Source organism: Bombus pyrosoma, linkage group LG9, assembly GCF_014825855.1.
Source record: "Bombus pyrosoma isolate SC7728 linkage group LG9, ASM1482585v1, whole genome shotgun sequence".
NCBI lineage: Eukaryota > Metazoa > Arthropoda > Insecta > Hymenoptera > Apidae > Bombus > Bombus pyrosoma.
In genome coordinates, this window is record NC_057778.1 from 11,040,327 (window position 1) to 11,062,982 (window position 22,656).

General features: G+C 39.1%; 1 protein-coding gene across 3 annotated transcripts in view; it reads right to left on the reverse strand.

Moving 5' to 3' along the window:
• LOC122570748 (neuroligin-4, X-linked-like) overlaps positions 1-8,996 on the reverse strand; it is a 223,234-nt gene extending 214,238 nt beyond the window's left edge. For all 3 annotated transcript variants that reach the window (XM_043733545.1, XM_043733546.1, XM_043733544.1), the window contains exon 1: positions 7,584-8,996. The gene's annotated coding sequence lies outside the window, so the exon portion shown is untranslated. The remainder of the gene's footprint in view (positions 1-7,583) is intronic.
• Between the last annotated feature and the right edge of the window lie 13,660 nt (positions 8,997-22,656).

Sequence of the window (22,656 nt, forward strand, 5' to 3'; positions counted from 1 at the left end):
AAAATAATGACTAATCAGCTGCGATTAATCTGTGAGAATAAATGAAAGAGAATGATAAATCAAGCGTAATCTATGTACGAATAAGAGACGATCGACGGAGAAAAGTGACTGAACGTTTTGAAATTAAGTCGGTATAGAAAATCGTAAATATTTCATCGCGATAGGTCTTGGTGTAATAGCCTTGGTGGCTTTAAAATATTCCCTAACGCAATTTCCCCCGACACACCCCAGTACCCCAGCGGATCACACCCTCTGGAAAAAGGCAACAATACCTATTCTCTATTTCGCAAAACCGACAACACCAGGATTCCGTGGAAACGCAGTTATTCAGTCAGCGATAAAAAATCAATTTCCCTTCCATTTCTGGGGACGCGGCGAACCTATAGTCAGAGATCGCTGCAATTTGTAATCCCCATTTTTCTGCCCCTTTGTCGAACGTTGACCAAAGCAACGTGCTACGCACAGGGGGAAAAAGGTTTGAGAACAGGTTTGAATATTCTGAACGATCGAGTCCTGTGTTTTCAACGTTTTAATAATAATGAAGTTTTAATGGCGTGGAAATTAAATGGTCGGAGTATTTTAGAATATGACAGGGGTGAAAAGTAGATTAGACGCGTGATCGAGGGTTCGTGGGACTTTTGGTCGAAATCCGTCGATTTTAAAATCAAGCGAGTCAATTTTAATGAAATGAATTACAATTTTCGTTAGTTGCACCTAAGTTGCTCTTAAAAATTTTGTGAAAACATTATTATTTATAATTTAATATCTAGAAAATAAAAGAAATTTTACGATCGAAATATAGTACTCCTAATTAGAGTCTACGTAATTTCTAACTGCTTATGCATGCTACACAAATTTTGGTAGAATAATAGAGGACAGTATCTTCTTCGCTGTATTGTCGTAAATTAGCGAAACTACAATTTCAGAGGAGACACGAATCAAGAAATTCTTAAGACTTTCCACGATCATTTTTCCTCCGTCCCATATTCCTAACAAGAATTTAACCATCTAAGAACTTCAAGAAAGAACGTCAAATTCCAACAAAAACATCGAATAAAGTATCGAAAGAAACAAAGAATTAAGACGATAAGTAGAGAAATGTAATAAAAAGGAAATTAAAAAATGCCAGAAGGGAACACTTTTAGCATAATATTTTACGCAACCCTCGCACATCGCTCAAGTTACTAATTCTGCTCATATTTCAACGATATCTTGGTCGTTGAAATTCGTCGAATTTCTCGAATCGAAAACCTATTATAAAGCTTCTTCTTCCGTTGTGCGACACTGACGAATGTTCGTCTCGTGGAAATTATCTTGCGTAAACTCCGCACCTGATGTTTCCCGGTACGAATGGTCCAAGCGTCTCGACGCCGTTTTTCCACGTCCATATCCATTTTGATCAGACGGAGAACAGGCCCGGATACAAGAGATGGACTCGTTTTTCCGCCTCTCGGCGACACCTGCTGCATTTCGCGGAGACGTTTCGTGAATACACCGAGGTAAACGAGTTCTGTGATTCCGTCGAGTAAATGGGATGTTCTTTGGTCTTTTCGGGCAACGTTTGACTATGGTTGGGGATTTGTGGAATTTTGAAGGCAGAGGTGGGCGAAAGTGAGACGTACGAATAAATTTGGATGCTTGGAAATTTTACGTAACGCGTTGCGCTGGAATTGGTCGGATTCTTTATCGAATTTCCGTAAATCATTTCGACGACTTATGAGTATTTCTTGTATAATGTCGAGACGGAGTATCGCTGGAAAACATATTTTAATTAACCTATTATTTTAGTGAAATATCTACAAATTTGTGTAATTTTATAACTTGCGTATATTAGACAGTTTGTCAATTATTAGGATGAAATAGTTTGGATTTTATTCAAATCATAAATTTAAATCTTAGAATCTTATCTTAAAACTTTTACGATTTGCCCAAGTAGTTTAATTATAAATGGATATTACTTAATTATGAGCGACATTGTAGGCGTTCTTTACAGAAAATCTTCTTTCAAAGGAAATAAATAAAATATCAGTTTAAAACTTGTATCTCGAACGAAGACTAATTCAATTAAAATATTTAATCCTACGAAAGCCAACAATTTAATTACATTACTCGAGTTACTTACAGGGAATAAAGAAATTCTGGTTTGTTATTATTTTAATAGCTTTTTTCAATTCTCCGAATGAACAAACGGATAATTTTCGTGGACGTCAGGCGAACGTAGATGGAGTTAAAACGAAATTGATGCGTTTTAATGAAAAACAACGACGATTCGGGTTTATCTACATAATTAATTCACTAATTTATACTGTCTCGTGCATAGGAACTAATTCGTACACGATAAATCTTTATTCGGCATAATCAAATCGACAATTATGGTAATTAGATCACGTATCCACGGTTTATTATTCTCCGTTTAATCGGTATAACGTATGCACGGATCAAGCGCGTGAATATATACAAATCGATGTAAAATCGCGCACGCGTAAGTGCACGATAGTCTGTTTCAACCGTGTCGAATTAAACTTTAAACTTTGTTCAGAAATTTATCAACCGTGCGTGTAGAATTTAATTCGACGTCTGTATCGATGTAATACTATTAGTTTACAATCGTCTACTTTGTACACTCCGCCGATTTTCAACTACAAATTACAAAATTGTAAAATTCCGAAAAGCGTTCGAGTTTACGACTCACGATTTACCATCAATTAGCAAATTATCGTTTGACAAGGTCCGTAATCATTGAACCGCGGATTTTTACGCATATTTTAACGACAACAAATTTCATAGAACGCGCAGGATGCAATACACAGAAATATATAAAATATTCAAAATGCAACGACTGCTATAATACTTGATATGATGGAACCAATCACAGCCTGGGTCCGACCTTTCTAATTATTTCCTCGGAAATATGAATTTGCAGGAAAATCCGTGATCTAGTAATCGCCTGTATCCTTCGCTAGAAATCCAAGAAAATATCGAATAATCCGACGTGTAAGACGCAACGTGTCTCCGAAGGCACGTGACAACGATGTTTGCATAAAGAAAATAGGATTCTTCGGCGACGAAAAGGCCGGTTTCCCGCGAGGCTAAACGACGACGTTTGTTCAACGAGCGAGCAGCCACGTGGCAAACTCGCGGTTGACATGGAACGAAGAAGAGTGCGGTATCCGGCCGGCTTAATTAGGGAACACTCGATCCCACAGTGAAGCAGTTGACGTCTGTGCGACGATAATGAAAAGCTGACTGGTGGCAGCGATATCAGCTTCGTGTTCGAGCCACGGCAAGATCGCAGCTCGCTCGTGAGCCCGGGATCGCCGGGAAATTGGCCGCGAACTTCACGCTGCAGCTCGTTGGACTTTCCCTTTGTCGATCGATGACACCTGCCAGCCACCGCTGCCTCGGTCTGTCGGCTCTCGAAATCTTGTTTCGAGACAAGCAGAACCGAACTTTTCCTCGGATTTTTTGCCGAAAACGAGAGACGCAGGCACGATCAATTTTTCACGTTGATAATACGGTTTTAGACGATTGGAGAAATTTTATTTGCGTATCAACGCGTTACGTACAGGTCAAGAGACATCTCGTTTTTAGCAAGCCGAACGTTGTGGCCGAGTCACGAGGTATCTCGTTCTCATGTTTTTTCGACTGAATCGGTCACTTAAGCAACCAGAGACAAATGTTTTTGTTATGTTACCAGGGTAATGAAGCCTTGCGCATTCTTGTGACAAACGATTAGCAAAGCAACTGAATGTTGACACTCCAAGCATGTAAAAACAATCGGTCGGTATAGCCAGCACATCGGTAGATCTGTGGCGATGAAAAATGTGCGGGCCCTGGGAGCACCGTACGCGATGTATTAAGAAGCTCTTAGCTGGAACTAGGTGCGGCGAAAGCTCGTTGAATTTTCTGTTCGTTGATCTTTCAATTTTTTACATTTATATCGTCGCGGGTTACGTGGTCGTAGTTTCGAAAACAAACGACTTGCTGCCGTAAGTTGTACCGGTACATCTGAAAAATATCCCTCGTTCTTGAAGAATTAAACGAAGTGTCGCTCTCTGATAGTAAACGAAATCACTCGCTGTATCGAGTTCCGGTATTATCTCACGAAAATCAAACCGATACTAGTTGCAAGCACAGCTCTCGCAAGCTTCTCTCGATTCGCGAGACACGCACGATCACAAACATTCTCAACCAGTTTCATTAAGACCAGTCTTGCTCTAAGCCACGATAATTTCAAAGAGCGTGCGCGACGAGGAACGCCACTGTTCAAGCGTTAAACGGAATAAAAGCGAAACGGCGGATACATGCAATCGATAAGCAGTCACGGAAATTGAATTGCTGGATTTTGTATTCAGAGGCGAACGAACTTAGCCAGCCGGCCAGTTTTTCCGATCGACCGATCGGATCGATTCAACGACGGTCCACCAGTATGCAAGTGTAGTATTGCAAGATAAAAACAGAAAAGAACAAAAGATAATTGTTGAAAATGACAAGCTGAGTTGGCGCCGCCATCCATATGCAGATGCGCTAGTTACAATAAATAGTAACTAGAAGATAGTTCTAGATTTAATCGATAGATTTAAGATATTCTTTTATTTTTTATCCTTAGTCCATGTAAGAAAGTGTGATAAAGGCTTTTCGGCTCAAAACGGTGTGATAGATTTATCCAAAGAATAAAATAATTGCTATCGCGACCCTACCTCTAGATACAGAAATAACAACAATAATAAAAATGACGCTATTATTACGACACGTCTCTTTCTTGTCTATAAATTCAATTTTTGTCCAGAAACAACTACGAATTTCCGCCATCCCCGTTGTCACACGTAAACCACTCTATACAAATTGAACGAGAAACCCGACTTTGATTAGAATCGACGTAGTTTCCCAACTTCTACCTGTTACTCCTTCACTGTTGAAAGAATAATAGCGAAATATGACTTTTCTTTATCCCACTGCTGATCAGTCGTGAATAGAGTCAAGAAACTTCGTTGCGAGGCCAACAGAAATTGAAGAGAAAATTAGGAGAGTAGAAAAGTATTCACCGATTTTTCGAGCTGGTAAACAAAACTGCCCCTACATTTTTGTTTCCAAATGCGTATGGTTATAAACGTATGAAAATTTGTCATTTCCATTTTCGCGTCCACGAAGAGCATAACGTAATATGGATATTAATAAGACAGTGGATAATGGAGGGTTTTGTAATTTTCTAAAAATGTATTTCTGTGAGCACATGAATGGACAATGTTTCCTAATTTTCTTGTTCATACGATACAATTAATAATTTCGCTATTGGGAAACCAACGAAGCAACGTAAAGGATCAACGCATAATTTCCTGTAAAAATTCCGCGAATTTATGAGAATGCAACGATATCAGAGTTTGAATGAACGATGTTTCCTTTAATGATCGTGTTCAGATGTAAACGAATCTCAATTTAAAAAGGTTCCGTTATTAGGAAAAGAATGAAATAATAAAAATAGCTGACTTGCAATTTCTAGGAAAAGTTCATTACATTTGTAAGAGCACGTTCCTGTACATACGTATGAATGCGTGCTATTTTTATTCATATTTAATTTCAGATATACATACGTGAATCTCGTTTGTAGAAAAATTTCGTAGCAATGAATTTTCATTAAAATATAATTAAATATCATCCTTTTATCTTTATCCGTCAAAGGAAGCATATTAATTTCCATTAATTTAAATATAATCATGTGGAGGTATGAAAAAGTTTCGACGTAATAGTTATTACCGACTATTACCATGAATCTTTTATCTTTCTGAAATTATTTCTGTTTATTGGAAGAAAATATAAATTAATATTTTTATTTTACGCGTTAAACAGGTATCATTCGTAAATTTTAATATTCCAAAGAATTTGCAGAAAGCCAGTATAAATAAAACCTCTAAATTCTCTATAGATTGTACTATTTTATTGATATTCCAATTAAACCGAATTTATCAATCATGCAACTGATTTCTCTATGGTAATTTGTATTTCCTATATTTGCCAACCAAGCTAAAAAGCTGTTATCGATTGTAACCCTTTTACCTATAGTTCAACGAAATTCTAATCGCGAAAAGTCAACCCTTCGTACGATTTATTCAGCACAGAACAAAAACGACTACTATTTGGAAATACGAAAAATAAACTCAAACAACTATACGGAATGGTCAATTACTGTTTTATATAAAATTCGCTGTTTGATTATTCCACAGCTGGGTATATGCATTTTACATTTTATTCCGATCGTTCTAAACTGAAATTGGAATGGACGTCGATTTACCAGATTTTAGTATTTAAATAATCGTGGATCCATCGACATATCTGCAAAACCGTAAAATTCGCAGGAACTTGGAGTGTTTCGGCGAATCCACGTTGATGAATATCGGTGCAATTGGAAATGACATAGAGTTGTTTGTAATATGGCGGAGTTTTGATGCGACTAATTTTAAATAAATGAAGCGAATCAAGCAAATCGTGTCGCGCCAGCGCTTTGTAAATGATTAATTTTCACTGGGTGGGAAAGGACCAACGTTTTAATCATATTAATTACGATTGCTAATACATCGTAGAATTACCGTGAATTATTTGCAGTAGATCGTTTAAAATTAATTAAAATTGTTTTAGTTATTTACACCAGAGGAGAAGGTTAGATTTTGATGTTTCCAAAATTGAAACACGATCGTTAGCAACGATGGAAATTACTAGATTGAATTACAATTCTCGAAAGATAATTAAAATTTTGGAGATTCGTATTGCTGGATGGAGGGCGAGTTAAACAATTCGACAACGGAAAATGTAATATGCGATATGAAATTTCAAGAAAGGTTTCTATCTCTACTGTTAAATATTTCTGTTAAGAAATCAAATACTCGTGAATAGTAATAGCATAATTGATATGGGAGATTGTTTCGAGAGCTGAGATATATTAAAATCGGAGAAATTTGAAAATTACAAACTTATTTATGAATATATACACGTGTATAGATGACGCTAGATGTGTAAGTTAAATATTATAAAATTATGTAATTCGAATCATATCAAATTCGTTTTTAATTTATCTCTTAATTTATATAAAATGATTTAAAATTGCTTTTTTAAAGATTCAGCTTAATACATTTCCAACAAACCTTTTTTTCATTGATAAATCCATTTCTGATATTTAAACCAATCACATCGTTCAAGGAACGAAAATCATTTAAAGGTTCGATCTAAACCTAAGCATTCTCTCTCTTCATTTAAAAGTGCAACTCTTTTCAAACTTATTACTTATTCAAACTTAACTAAATTAATATCACGAAACGCAAAATTATTCAAATATCTTCAGTGACAGATTAATCAGCGGAACATCAGTCTGAAATAGTAAATTATCATTTTAATATTCAATCTACATCTCATTTTACAACAATTCCAACATTTCTAACAAATTCTCTGCCCGTTAAAAAATTCACATTCGATATTTGAACCAACAGTCAAAATTATTATAAAACACAAAATTTTCCAATTACCTGTAACGACAAATTAATCACGAAAACATCAATGAAAGTAGAAATTAACTCTAAAAAGAGGAATCTTACCGATCGAGTATCACAAACAGATCGTCTTAGTCTGACGTATCCGTTCCTCATGCTCGTGATAATCTGTTGTCCAAAACGAGACAGGGTCCCGTTTCCATTCACATCCGGAAACGTGACAAACACCGCCACTTCCCGTCAACACTCGCCCCCGGGTAAACAAATCGCACTACCACGCACCTACACACACTACATCTCTCGTTCCTTTTTTTCTTCGAGAACCGTGGCTTGCGACGTCCGCCGACCAACTGAAACCAACACCTCGCCGCACGTCCGTCCGCCACTTAATTTCCCCTGACCTGCGTACCTCGCGAAAATATCATCCAATCGGCTCGATCACTCGAAAACTACTCCATGTATCGCCGCTCAATCCACATGCGTCAATTTCCCTCAAACACGTGTACACTTTATGGGGGACTAACCTCGCAGGGGATGAGATTTCTTTTCAAGGAAGATGAAAACCGTTTAAGCTTGTATTCAGGTCTGACCAATTCCTCTCTTAACTACTTTCGTTAGTTAGTTAGTTATTATTTTGCACTTGCAACGTTCTCTTGTCAAATATTTTCGATGGATACGGTTGCTGAAATTCAATAGCAACTTCAGTTCCTCTTCTGTTTTCGTATATGTATAATGGTCTCTTTTATGAGAGTCTTCTTACCTTTTATTTACAGCGTTTAATAGTTGTTGTTTCTTGGTAAACATAGTTTAGTCGACTGGAATCACTGGAGAAATCAGTCACTCACAGAAGAATATATAGTACGGCTACTTATGGTACCAGAGAATAATCCAATAAATATTAAATATTCTTGTCTTTGATAACATACTATGGTTCCCAATAGACGTCGAATGTTCCCCACAGTTCCTCGCCAACTTCTCGAAACGGAGTCCCGAGTCAGACCCCCGAGGATCATCAAACATCCCTCACATATCGTCCCACCAAACACGTCTGCAACTCACGTCGTAAACCAACTGCTATCACTCGGAACCACAATGCTTGGACGTCCCACCAACCAGTCACGAGTTTCTCATACACGAGACTCGCGTATCAACTGGCCAAACGATCCACAAGATCGTCGTTCGTTCACGTTTCACAATCGTGTCACAAAGGTTGCAAAGGAACCACAGATTTTAGAGACAGAAACATCTTGACCTCGGGCAATTCAATCTTAGTTCAAGCGAAGCCAGGCCAGGCCAAGCCGAGCAAAACCAAGCTAGACCATCCAAAGAGTCCCGAATGGAGAACGGACAACAGTGATCGTGGCCGATTTCGGGATAAATCGAGTGGTCCAGGTGAAAGTGTATTGGACGAGTCGCGTGACGGTTGGCTAGCACGTGACACGACGTGGCCGTGTGTGACGCGGAGACGCGGAGGATAACGGCCACGTTACACCTGCTGCCAGTGCCACCCGGTGTGACGTTCTGGCCTGGTCTGTGTACCAGGGTGCTACTGGGGATTGCCGTATGCTTGTTTTTGCAGGGCTGCCAGCGGCGCGCGAGCGAGACCTCGTCAGTGGGGGGTGGATGAGAGAGATAGGAAGAGTCTGTCTGTGGCGAGAGGAGCAGGGACACGTGAAACGAACCGAGATCGACGGTTGGTGAGCGCGACGGGGATGAAGATCGGCGAGGAACAGGGATACGAAGAGATGGTCGACCTGCAAGAGGGACAAAGAGGATCGCACGTAGGGGAAATGGACGTGGTGGTGGTGGTGGTCAACGAGGAAGAGAGACGAGCCTAAGATCTAAGCTAAAGAGAGACACTTGGTTGAACAGCTGAAAGTAGAGGGGCGAAAACACAGGAAAGAATGAACTGACTGTGCAACGCGACACGAGAACACAGCCTGCTAGGTTGCAGAGGGGAAACGCTCGTGGGAACGAGACGGAACATTCGTCTCGCCCCCACCAGGCGAAGCTCTCGCCTGGTCCCGACGACGACGGTCCTGCCGTTGCGACGGCGCACCGCTTCCAAGGATCTCCGTCCTTCTTCACCAGACCACCGCTCCCTCCATTCCTCTTACTGTGTGTGCTAGCCCACCCCTTGAACGCGCCAACTGCCCCTCCGCCTCCACAACCCCTGCCACCGGATCGATCCGACGTCCGTCCGTACGTCCGTCCGTACGCCTCGCCGACAACGCGGCTTATGCTCGCGCGTACGCGCCACGCCGTGCGACCGTGCCGGAATCCATCGGGTTAACTCGCGCCGATACAGAAGCGTATAGAAGTCGGAAGGGGATGAGGTTCGTCGAAAGGATGTAGCAACTGACTTGGTTCAATTGGGGAAAGAGATAGACAGATCTGGGGGTGGTTGTTTGGTTATTGGTGGTAGATTTGTATATGCCGTGTTACCGAGTGTCATACAGGCCGATGGCAAGATTTATAGACATAAACATTCTATTGCAGCGTGATCGCTACGATGGGTCGGTTTCTTTGGACAGGCTGAAGGGACAGAGGGTGCGATGTTTGGTTGTTGATGATGAATTTGTATGGGGTATTGATAAGTGTCAGGCGCGGTGATGGGCGAGTTGATTGATGAGCAGATTCAGGTGGATGAGATTAGTTGATCGGTCGATTTCTCCTTTAAATCATTGAGAAGGCAAGAATGGAATATTTGATCACTGCAACGGCGCTTAGATAATGTATTGGTAAACACTGGTAAGGTGGTATCTGTGATTTCCAAGTTTAATTAAGAAACAGATATGTTCAGGATTTTAGTTCAAGATCATTACTTGACTCTGGAGCTGAATCGTAGAGAAAACTAAAATTGCCTGATTTATTAGGTTGATCGTGATGATATTATCATACATAAATTAGATGACAGACTATTGAATGATTACTGTGACGAGGTGTTTGCTGTTTGGTCGAACTGATGAAGCTTCGATAGAACTTTTTAGACTGGGAAGTTTTTAACGTTTTATAAAAATATCTAGAGACCATGCTTTTGTATGACTATTGATAGTTGCTTTTTAAGAATATTAGTACAATACCAAATTGTTCTCGAATAAGGTGGATCCCAAAGTCTAGTCTAAATTTCAGATCCACTATGCACGTCTAACGTATATGTGTATGTATATTGTATACACAAATGCAACAACTTCGAAATTATGCATGTACTTCTCTAGTTGCACCAGCATCTACAGTTCTGCCACTGATTCAGCTTAGTAGGTACTTCAACTACTATCATCAATATCTACGAAGTATATGTGCTACGTCCAACTACGTGTAGATTACCATCAAAATCATTAATTACTTCTCAAAAATGTTCACGGTGCCCGATATCGTTCATAATCAAAAGTATTTTACAAGTAACATGAAAAAATTCGTCGCAATGTGTTCACAGTGTTCACGCACCTGCATAGCCTACCCTTATCGTAAAAGAAAAGGATACAGAGTTACATAAAATACGATATCAGCTACATTCCACCTTATCTTTCTACCAAAATACTCCTGGATGCACGTCAAAACCGCCAACCACTTTCGAAATGCATCTGCCATAAATAATAACAAATATTTTACTAGCTGTACGTAGACTCCGAGAACTTCCTTCGTGGTATCCTGACATCCGGCAACTTCACTAAAAAAGAAGATACGAAGTTATATAAAATCCAATGTAAGCTACGTTCTACTTCATTTTTCTACCAAAAATCTCTTGAATGCAAACCAATCTTGAATGAAAACATTTATCGCGTCAAGAACAATCCGAAATATTTCATTAATAATAGATAGAGTTCCTCTAGCAGGTAAAATTCATTCGTCCGCTCCTCGCCATCCAATAAAAAGATACAAAGTTATACTGAATACGATAGCTGTATTTCACGTTATCTTCCATTACAGCACGGAGTTTCTAAAGAATCGCAGTTTAGGTAAAATTAAGACTGTGATAAAACGAAGCGCGAATAAGAAAAGAAGCGAAAACAGCGTGATACCTCAGCAGCGCTCAGAAGGAAACTGCACTCAGAAGGGAACGTATTGGGAACTCGTGTAGGGCTAAGATTACGAGTTCACAGCGGGATTCGAACTTAGCGGGAAGAAACCATCGGATTAGCGCAGCCACGCGCGTTTACCCCCCGCGTATATGTGCACGTCACGCAATCGTGCAGCCACGTCGTGAATTCTGCAGGCGTGTGGGGACTTAAAGTAGCACGCGTGAAGTACGAGGTTGTTCGCGAGTTCTTGCTTGGACTCGACTCGGATTTAGAGCACAGTACGTGACTCCTTTGGTCATATGTTAATTTGAATTTCCATGTTCTCGCAGCGAAACGTGATTTTCAACTTCGTCGAGCAATATTTTTTACAGAATTCAACGAATTTTCAAGGTAGATTCAATCGAACAAGAAATTGGAAGAAAAAGTGATTTTTTTAATTAAAGTATTGCATTAGAATTGGAAGATTGCCGTCTACGATAAGAAGATTCGAAGATCAAATTCAAGTTTTAGAGAAAATAAATGAAGGAATATTTTAGGCGCCGTTATTCTTCGTTTCCGAGATTGAAATTTTGGAATTCTGGAAAACTAGAATGGAATAATTAAAATATTTCATAAGATTTTCAGTTACGCGACCTACCTTATACCTTTCCCAACAGTAATGAGTATCTACACGCACAATATGTTTCAATGTAACAGAGTTGTATTAAAAGTGTGGTGCGAAAAGAATATACGAAACCCACAGTTTTCTCGACAGTTTTCATAGAACATAAGATTATTTAACGAAAGATATTTAATTTTATATATGTATCGTTCTTTCATACCATATTACTTAAAATGAACGCTGTACAAACAACGAATAATTATATTTTGCACATTCAGTATTAAAGGATAAACATGTAGTAATATTATCCTTCGACAAACGATCTTCCTTTAACGGAATAGTATACTATCGCAGCAGCCAGGTTGATCAAGGATCTAAAGATGACACAGATACCAGTCGATGCTTTATGATCGTCATCCGTTTATGATAACCAAAATTACACCCCGGATCGACGCTCACAAAGCATAGCACTTCCAAGCTGGACGATATTCTTGAAAATTTTACTATCTACATTGCCAAATAATCTCCACTCTTTCATCTTGGTACGAAGTTCATAAAATTATGCATTAAAATTGAAAGACTCGTGATAAAGATAAACCTTATCAAATTTTCCGTTTTTTCAATAATAACGTATACATATATAAAGACATAGAATGCCTTTATCCCTTGAAAATACGAAATGCGTGTGTGAAGTAGTTGTAGCTTTAGTTAGTAATAAACCAAAAGAATATCTCGTATCCTTATCAATATATTTGTAATAAAAAATAATTGGAGTAAATAACTTCTGCAGATAAAAAGAACAACGTTCTGATATCAGAAGATGAGGAAGCAACCGATGATACTGTTTCAAAGAGGATGTGCACCAGTATACTTTGTGCGTCGTATATTGCGAACAGAGCACGTCTCGCGTGCCTATCTCTTTCTACAAAGAATCTGATTTCACAGGTATTTTTCATGCACATACTTCCCTCGATACTCCATGTTATGCTCCATTATGAAATTCTCTGGACTGCGTGTAAATGCTTTATCGTTATTTCGCCTGTTCATTCTTGTAACTCAGCCATATTCTTCGACCTCGCACATAGAGTTTCATTTTTTATTAAATCATTTTAGTTATTATTGCAATACTAGACTGTATATACTCGTGCAAGCTGCATCTTTAAAACACTACTAAAATAATAAGATCTAGGTAGAGATTTTTTCACCTGGCAAGTACTATAACTTTATATCTTATGTACTTTTGCATATTATACGCATTCTACGCATTTTTGCATTTTTTCATTTCTCATAAATGTTTGACATTTAATACGACGATCGTTATCATTATATTCTTGAGTTATTTTCCGAATATCCCGGAAGGATTTTGCGAACTTTCGATTTTCGAGATTGCACGATGCAATCCTTCGAATTAAATGAAAATTTGAAAGCTTTGGGGCGAAACTTTTCAAACGGGACACCTTAGAATTCTAAGAGGAAACTAAACCGTGTCTGTTAAATAGCACGAAGAAAGTTCCTACGTTTAATGAGCAAGGAAGTTGTACAATGGAGCTTCTTCAAACACAGTAGAATAATTTCAAGGAAGTTCATGTGCTTCTATTATCTTGTATACGTATGAGTTATTACATTTCTTAAATTAAAGCAAAGTAATTTGAAATGAGTTTCTAATGCTCTACGAAATCAAAGTTTGCTCATATGTACACGACCAACATACGACGAAACACCAACATACACAACATGAAGCTTCTTCACCGAAAAGATGTTTAAAGATTGAAAAGGGACACTGTCAATCTGAATTCTCAGTGAAACGGTAACTGCAACAATCGTCGAACTGTCTCTCCCTAATTCGATGCTGTCGCCAGCCACGCGTACACGTGTTTACTCTTTTCTGGAAAGTGGCGTGCACGCGTCTAACAGACTGTCGTGCCGTAGGAAGAACTTCCGCTTCGTTCCCCATGTCCAAACGACGCGACCTGTGTTCCATTCGACGTTTCCGGTGCAACGCTCGCGATTCCGCCGCACGCATCGGCATGTCGTCGCATCTTTCGTCAGCCGCTTGCCGCGTTAACCAGCTGGAACTCGAGTGCACTTCGACTCTACCGTTTCAACCCAGCGAAATTGTGAATCGAAAAGCGTGAAGTGAATGGAGAAAGCCAAGAACGAAAGTCAAAGTGGCTGAATAGTTCTTCTCTGCTGTCAAGTGATTGCTTCGTGAGAGGGAGTAACCATGTTATTGTCTCTTTGAAAGTTTCCTGTCAGCTTTGCTGTCTTTCTTGGAACCGATAATTCCGTATTCAAAGGGTTACTTCGTTGCCAGTTCATAAATTGAAATTGATTAACTCGGGTTGAGTCGTCTTGATGAAGGAGACAGTGCTGATAAAAATATAGTAAAATTCTCAGAATTCCTTTTCTAAACCATAATACTAGAAAGCTGAATCCATTCGAGAAAATGGACCAAAAGAAATTTGCGAATGAAATATTACACGAACATGGTGTTGGTCTTTAATGGTTTACTCTTTGCATAATTCTTTTTGCTCTGCTGAGAACTATTCATCTATTTTTATATTATTATATATATTTTTTTTATTCTATATTTCCTTCCACTATTCTCTTTTTTTTTTCACAATTTCTAAAATAGTTTAAAGTCCTCATTTGGAACTCGTTGACCCTGTTTTCATTATACTGACCCGAGTTATAAAAAGAATTGGAATCTGGAAGCTGCTCATTAGTGTCTCGTAAAAAATGCAACGGCGAACATGTCGCGAATGATATATTTAAAAGCACACTTTATAAGGTATTGCACAGTTTATGAGCTGTACATGGTAATGGTAATAATGATAAGACCTTATTACATGACATAATTATAAGACAGAGAACGTTAATATAAAAACTGTAATATTATAAATTAACGACTATGGTGTAAAGCAAAGAAGCGACGAACCTGGCAGCTTATGAGCTGCTGGCTATCGTCCTTACTTGTCAGCTTGGCTGGGCCGCAAGAAAATGACCCTCTTCGTATTTATTTCAAATTGCTCATCTACTATTTCGTCCTTCTTTTGTTACGGATTTGTACTAACACGTTACTCGATCGTTATCAGACGAAAGAAGAAGAGAGAGTAGATTTAATGAGTTGGTGAAGTGTCCAGTAAATTGAGTAACTGCTGGGTTGGCTAATGTAGTTCAGAGTGAAAATAAATCATCCTTGATGTAAAATAAATCTACATTAACTCTCGTGTAGGTGAATTATATACGTATACGTATGGTTAAGTTGTCAATAAACTGTGAATGCTTTATGCAAATTCATGATTTTTTCGAGTACGATCGAGCAGACATAGAATCTTATGCATTTTTGCATATTATACATATTCTGGATATTTTTGCACTTTTAAATTTCCCACAACTGTATAAAATATAGGATGTCGCGTCAAAGACACGATGACTTCGCATGAATTATTATAAAGATATTTTAGAAAATTGTAAAATTTGTAATTCGAACCTTGCAATAGGTTCTTGAGTGCAGTCTGTAACGTACACGTACCATCCTATAAACAAGTTGTACGCGATGCACAACACACGGTGTTTCCCGTGAATGACTGGTCGCACGTTCACACTTTGGCACGTGCATATTAACTACGTACGTTTCATAGAATCTCGACTAACACTCATGTGCCACGAATTTGCATTACTTCTGTGACGATCCTTCGTCATTGACACACTTACGTCTACCATACAATGGCTTTCAATAGCGCTGTAACGAGGCAGCCGTTTCTATAAAAATTATGAGATATTTGACACAAGTACATATTTCCGACAGATGACAAAAGTGTCTAAACTCGATCGCCAATTATAAATGTTTAAAATATTTATAGTGGCGACAGTCCCGTCTCATAACAACGCTAATGAAATTTTCAAATGTTTCACCTAACAAATAAAAGTTTTCTACAGTGAATATCGAAATACTCTCGCGACCAAGTACATACGTATCGCTATAATTTACAGTTATAAGCTGTCAGGTTATTTAATCTCGTTATACCAAAAATGTATAACCGATTATAATGATTCTGTTTCTCATTACAAACAGCCGAACCTTCGATTAAGGGCGTAAACTCTGACACCTCTGTCTTCGTTTTCCTTTGGCAAACGAATGAGCTACAAATCTCGGCATTTACTTGCTAGAGTCACACGTCTCCTCACACAAACGCAAGGAGCCCCGTTGTTACGTTTTAATCGGCCTGTACGTCGAGATTTACAGAAGCTCCGTGCGTAACTCGCGTTTCGCAATATCGTCGGACGCGGGCAGCGAGCGCTATCGAGGCCGGAGTGTGCAACTTGCTGGCAGAGTAATTTCACGTTACATGGAAAATACGCGAGTCTGCTCGCGATTTGTTGCCAACCTCGCAGAAGTGCACATAAACCGTTGGACGCTTCTTCGTCGGCTGAATTATACGAGACCGTATTTGCATCCTCCGTAGGTGGGGCATAGTAGTTTTACATTTGAACAAGCGTACTCCGCGCTTTTTTCCATCCCTTTGTTCCTGCTTTCTTTATCAGTACGCACAAATCAAGAACGCTCCTGCTATTTACTAACGTAACAATCGGATGAAAGTTGAGGATACTGCGTGTGAATTTATGTTCCAGACGAAAGTTAAGTTTGCAGTTTACGAATTTGATGAATGTAGCTTAGTGCGAGAAGACTGGACTGCTTGCTTTAGAATCCACTGAAATGTTCAGACCTTTATTAGCGCTAAAACGTTTCAGCGCCTTCAACGTCTATCTAAACGTGCCATACGTAGTTGATTAGCACGAAAGCGAAAGTAGATACAGTGGTTTGTGGATTTATCTTTTGTCGCTAGCTACTATGCTCGATGGGGTAAAGGGGTTAATCACGTGTTTAGGGGTTGACGCGCATATACAGGTGACCTGTGTGATATCAATGATATCTATACATACGAGAGTCTGTAGTATATCATGCATATCGTGGCGGGTGTAGCTAGACGCGTATGTATGCAGCTGTTCCGTGCACGCAAATTATTACATTCCGCTTTGATAGGCCTCGAAAGCGGCATGGGTTAAGGATACGTCGCTTCAAAAGGAATCTCATCAAAATATCTACAGACTCTGATCGACATTCTGCCGGCCCAGTGGATCCACCCCGACGCCTCTATCAAGTGTCTACCCAACAACGCATGCTGCTCGCAAACCTGTTCGCTCGAAAGATCGTGTTGATGTAAATTAATAACTACACTGGCCGATGTTGACGCACTTAGGGGGGATTTTTTAAAAGGACGAATTTTTTCGACAATTGTTAAAATTCCAAAGATATTCAGAGATATTCAAACAGATCTATTGAGATATGTGTAATTTTGCAGTAGCGTAGTAGTGACACGCGTATGTGAGTATGAGCGTGTGGAAGTATGTGCGTGCATCGCGTCTCGTAAAACGGAAGAGTGCGACTGTTTCGTTGGTAGTGCGATAAAGAAGATAGTGAGACAAAGAGATTGCTGAGACGCGTGCAAATATGTATCGACGAATAAAATGTGAAACTATTTTGATATCAATTCTAAGTGTAATTTAAGTGTTCCTATACATTTATTTCGGCGATCAAGATGCACAATTCTCAACAAGATCGACGATAAACCGAATACCAACATTGCACGAAATGAGAAATCATCAGAAACGGGTTTCCATGCTACAGGGTTAAGGAAGTTTCGATCCATTAGGCTACGCGATCGTGAGTTACGCGGCTCGCGATCGATTAAACCAGACGCTGTAGAATCGATTACGAAGATCCAATTGCTGCAAAGTACTCTCGTTAACTCGTCACTGAGCTGCTCGTTTCTCCGGCTGCAGTCACAAAATAGCAAGCGAGTCTCGCGTTCTGCGCCGAAGTCAAATTGGCAAGCGTTCGTAGCTTTCGATGATGCGCAATTTCGTTTTAAACTTCGCGGAAAAATAACGAAAATCGTAGCACGTAAACGTGAAGCAGGAAAAATTTCGGACGAGTTAAAAAGTCATAAACGATATTCAGAACGTGGAAAAATTTTCTACGTCTAAATCGGTTATCGCCATTGTCTTCTTTTTCCTTGCTTCGGATGATCGGATTTATGGAAATCCAAAGAGGCGGCGTTTCTTTGACTGTTGCCAGTTAACGAGGCGGTGTCGTTATTACAACGTAGAAGAGGCACCAGGCTCGTGATACCAGGAATCTCGAGGTTCGCGCTTTAAGGCTAACGAAGTTTCACCTCGTTAGCTTCTAGGGTTACCGCGAGCCCTTCCGCCACGCCAGACGTGGTTGATTAATTTTCTGGATAACGATCGGGCTCGCACGACGATTTTACGAGACGCTGCGAAAAAGGCACTTGTTGCGCCAAAACGAACGGGGAACCTTGGTTGACCTGCTGGTTACCTCGCTTAAATCTTTCCGAATCGAGAGTCTTTTAGTCTAACTTTCGTTATTCTCTTCGAACGTACTATTAATAGACTGTAACTAAAGAGCAGATTTTTATGCACATTCATATTTTTGAGAATATAATTTAAAAAAAGCAGAACCTCGGAATAGAAAATTGTTTTACCCACCAAATGTTACAAAAGGCGGCACGCTTTGGACATTTTATATGCCTTTTCTCATTACGCAGAGTATTCTATGCAGGTTTGCACTTTCAAATTTCCTATAAATGCAAAAACGAAAAAAAAAACACGATTCACTTACAATAATCCATTATTGAATCGTCAATTTTACTGAAAAGTTTCGTCAATGAAATTCACCGAAGGCGAAGGAATTATTTCAAAACGTTAATGAGTAAAGATTAATGAACAATAAATTTTCCAAGAACGAACATCGGCTATGGAAAAAGCGATAAAATAAATACGACCGGACGAAGCTGTATTGCTCGATATAATTTGTATAGTCGTTCCAATTCACTTAGAAATAAAAGCCAAATAATGGCGAGATCCTTTGAAATATTTTAACGTCGTTCTTCGTTTCGCTGGTAAAACAGTTTCAAAAGCCATTGAAAATCGTGTTAAACCGGCCTGTATAGCGTTTCATGGTCGCTGAATTATTTGTATTTCATGTTAATCGAGTTAGCCGGCGATTGGAAAAAATTCGAGGCCGAAAAATGAAAGCCTAAACGCTGGCGTCTCGCCGCGAAAACATCGCCGATTCGAGTGAATTTTATTATTTAACGCTGGCTAGCCAACCAATGAATAATAATCCGATACAGTTTCCCTGGTAATTGGTAAATGCAATCTCCAGTAACTCGCGTACACGCTCACAGCCGACCAGTATCGTCTCGATTTCGTTCTAGAGGCACGTGTGTATCGTATATAGCGTAGCTAGGCAAGAAAATTATGTATATAGCTCTACTAGTGCAAAAGTAAGCTTGCCAGCAGGGGTTAACGCGTTTGCTACGTTACCACCGTTTCGTAAGTATCCGGACACTTTGGTCGATTTGCAATAACTGTGCACTCTAGAAATTTCTTAGTAGACCGAGAATATTTACGCAGTTTCATATTTTTGTGAACGTAACTAAAGAATCTAAATATAAACATTTCATCCCTCCTTGTCGATACATTTTCATCCCTTATTATAAGACGATTTTTGACTGGATTTAATCTTCGATCTTCCGACGAACAGTAAACAACGTTGCTGAAACAAGAACTTGCACGGTATACCGGAAGAAAAATTTAATCTACCCAGCAGCGTACATATGTAGTTCTTGTACATCGGCGTAACGTTAAACACAAAAGAAAAAAAAGAAAGAAAGAAAGAAAAAAACGACAAGATGAAACAATAAGAAGCAGCTTACACGTTCGTTTGGCTGCACCAGGTGTACCTCATTAACCGAAACAACCTCCACCAGGTTACCTAATGATACTTCGACTTAACTTCTCCCGTTGCTCTTAAACTCGCTGTTTCTTCATCCTCTTCTTCCGTACATTTCCACCCTTCCTAGCTAAGACCGGATGTCCTGCGTTCTCCTACCTCTCTCGAGTTCCATCTTCAACGAGCCGACTCGACTCTCGTCGGTAGCCGTTGTTCCCCGACTAATTACTTGAATTACAAAATCGTCTGCCACGAAGAACGACCATTATCGAGCACTATGATCGTCTACTAGCTTATATGAATATATTAAAACGCGTTTTGCTTTCATCGATGGTGATCGAGCTTATTACGAACAGCTGAGAAAACACGTTGATTAAGCGCTTAAATTGGATAATAGGGACGTAGTGATGTTACAGATATCGTTTCTTTTCAATTTATTAAAATATGAATATGAGTATGTCACTACTATGGCTGTGTGGCGTGGAAGATGGTGAGACAAAGAGAGTGCTGAGACGCGTGCAAACGTATATCGACGAAGATCCTGGAAATCGTTTATTGAATAAATCTAGAACTATTTTAATATGAATTCTAAGTGTAAGCTTAGTGCTCCTTTACTTTTATTTCGGCAATTAAGATCCACGATTCTCAACAAGTTTCTTTCGTTCTATAGGGAAATAACGGATGCACATTTTCCGTTTTATATTATTTTATCGAATTACGTATGATCCATTTTGTTCTATCAAGATAAAGATCACAACATTCGACAGATTAGGTTTCATGTTTGTATAAATATGCATCGTTGTAAAAGACGTGTTTGTAAGAGAAAGATTTCTCGGACAACCTAATATCTTGGAAGTTAATATCATTTATGAGTATACTGTGAACTTTTATGCATTTGTGAGAAATTTGAAGGTGCAAAAATATACCACAGGACTTGTCGCGCTAATTAGTAAGTGAAAGAATCGTTTGACTTTCATTTTTGAAATTATATTTATATTGTTTCGCAATTCTTATGTATTTTCTACGGATCCTTGTAACGCAAATATCCAAAATACTGAAACTCGGAATTCCTTTTATCCCAAAAAGCAGTGAGCGCTGCCCTCGCGTAAATTCAACCGCGAACCTCTTCCATCTGCAGCTGTCGTCCATTTAATCTCCCATAGCCATCCGCAGAACCGCGACCACGGCACGCCCGTAAACCATCGAACGAGCAGTTTCCCGCACAGATCTCTGTCCCCGTTTCAAACTACGTCGTAGATGTACCAAAGGCACGAAGGAATGCGTTTACACCTGTCATAAAATGCTAGCATATCACCTTGACGTTTCTCATCACCCGTTCGCATTTTCACGACCACCATAGAATTCGTCACATTCCTATCCTCCACAATTTTCTATTTTCGTTTATCTTCCAACTACTCAAAAGAGAAGAGGAATTTTTTACGCGAAGATATTATCGTACGAGCCTCTTACAAGTCAAACCGATCGATTCCATGTTTATAAATTCGTCAAATTTCCTTACGCAGATACACGACCGAAAATCGTAGCTAAAAATGGTCACAAGCTACGTTTCTCGCCTTTTGTAGAGGAGTAATTTTTAAATTCAATACGTCGTCGATCGATCGTCGTATCGAAACTATCTTTGATATTAAACTTGAATTTCGATAAAAATATAGAAAGAAAGAAGACATTTTTCTATATAAAGAACAACACGTTCCTGTAGATAGAGAAAGTCACTGGTTGCTGGAAAAATCGCGTTATGGATCGTCAAGCTTCACGCAACGAGACAGGCCGATTGGCTCCGTCGAAATAGCTGGTCCCTGAGGAGCGCTTCTTCCGGACGAAACTAGCCTTGGTCGACGTCACGTCAGCCTCGTTTCACGCTGTAACGAGAATGGATTCGAGAGATCGTTACTTCCCGTCGCGCCATTTTCCTATCGCGGGCCATTGAGCTCGTCCGGCTGCCGGCTCCACGCTGGCTCCTCGATCTTTCGATCATCTGAAGAAAGGGATGCAGATAAAACAGACTCGAAGGGATTTTTTCAGTTTCCCTGTTCTGACAATTTGCTTGAAGGACGATCGTGGTAGATGGTGAAATTAAAAAGTCAAGGGATATTTTTTTCTAATAGAATAGAATTTTTTTTTTTTTAGCTAGAAATATCGACAGTGTTTAATTGTTATTTTAAATTCTGGTTAATGCTTGAAAGTGGATTATCGACGTTTGGAATAGAATCGTTAGAAATTAAGAGCTTAGGACAAACGTTGGCCGTGTTTAATCATCGCTTTAACGTTGCCGATTGTTAGGATATGAAATAGAATTGTTGGAAATGAATTAGAATGTAAAGTGGAATTGCTAAAGCTCGAAATCCGAAGTAAATTTTTCACTTTAGTTAAAAATCCGTTGGTTTGGATTAAAATGTGAGTTGAAATTTGTGGCGGAGTTGTTAAACATGCATGAGAGTTTAAAGCAGAATTATTCAATCTGTTGATACGTAGATTAGATGACGGTGATGTATAATTTTAATTTTTAATCTCTACTGACACTCACTCAGAGTACAATCATTGGAATTTGCAATGGAATTATTAAAACAGGGTTAAAATTTGGGGCACCGTTATTAAAGCTTGATTAAAATTTCAATTAAATTTAAAATTTGATTAAAATTCGGTGTAGAGTCGGTGAAAATTGATTAAAACTTCGAGTAGCGAAATTCAAATATGATCGAATTTGCGATAAAT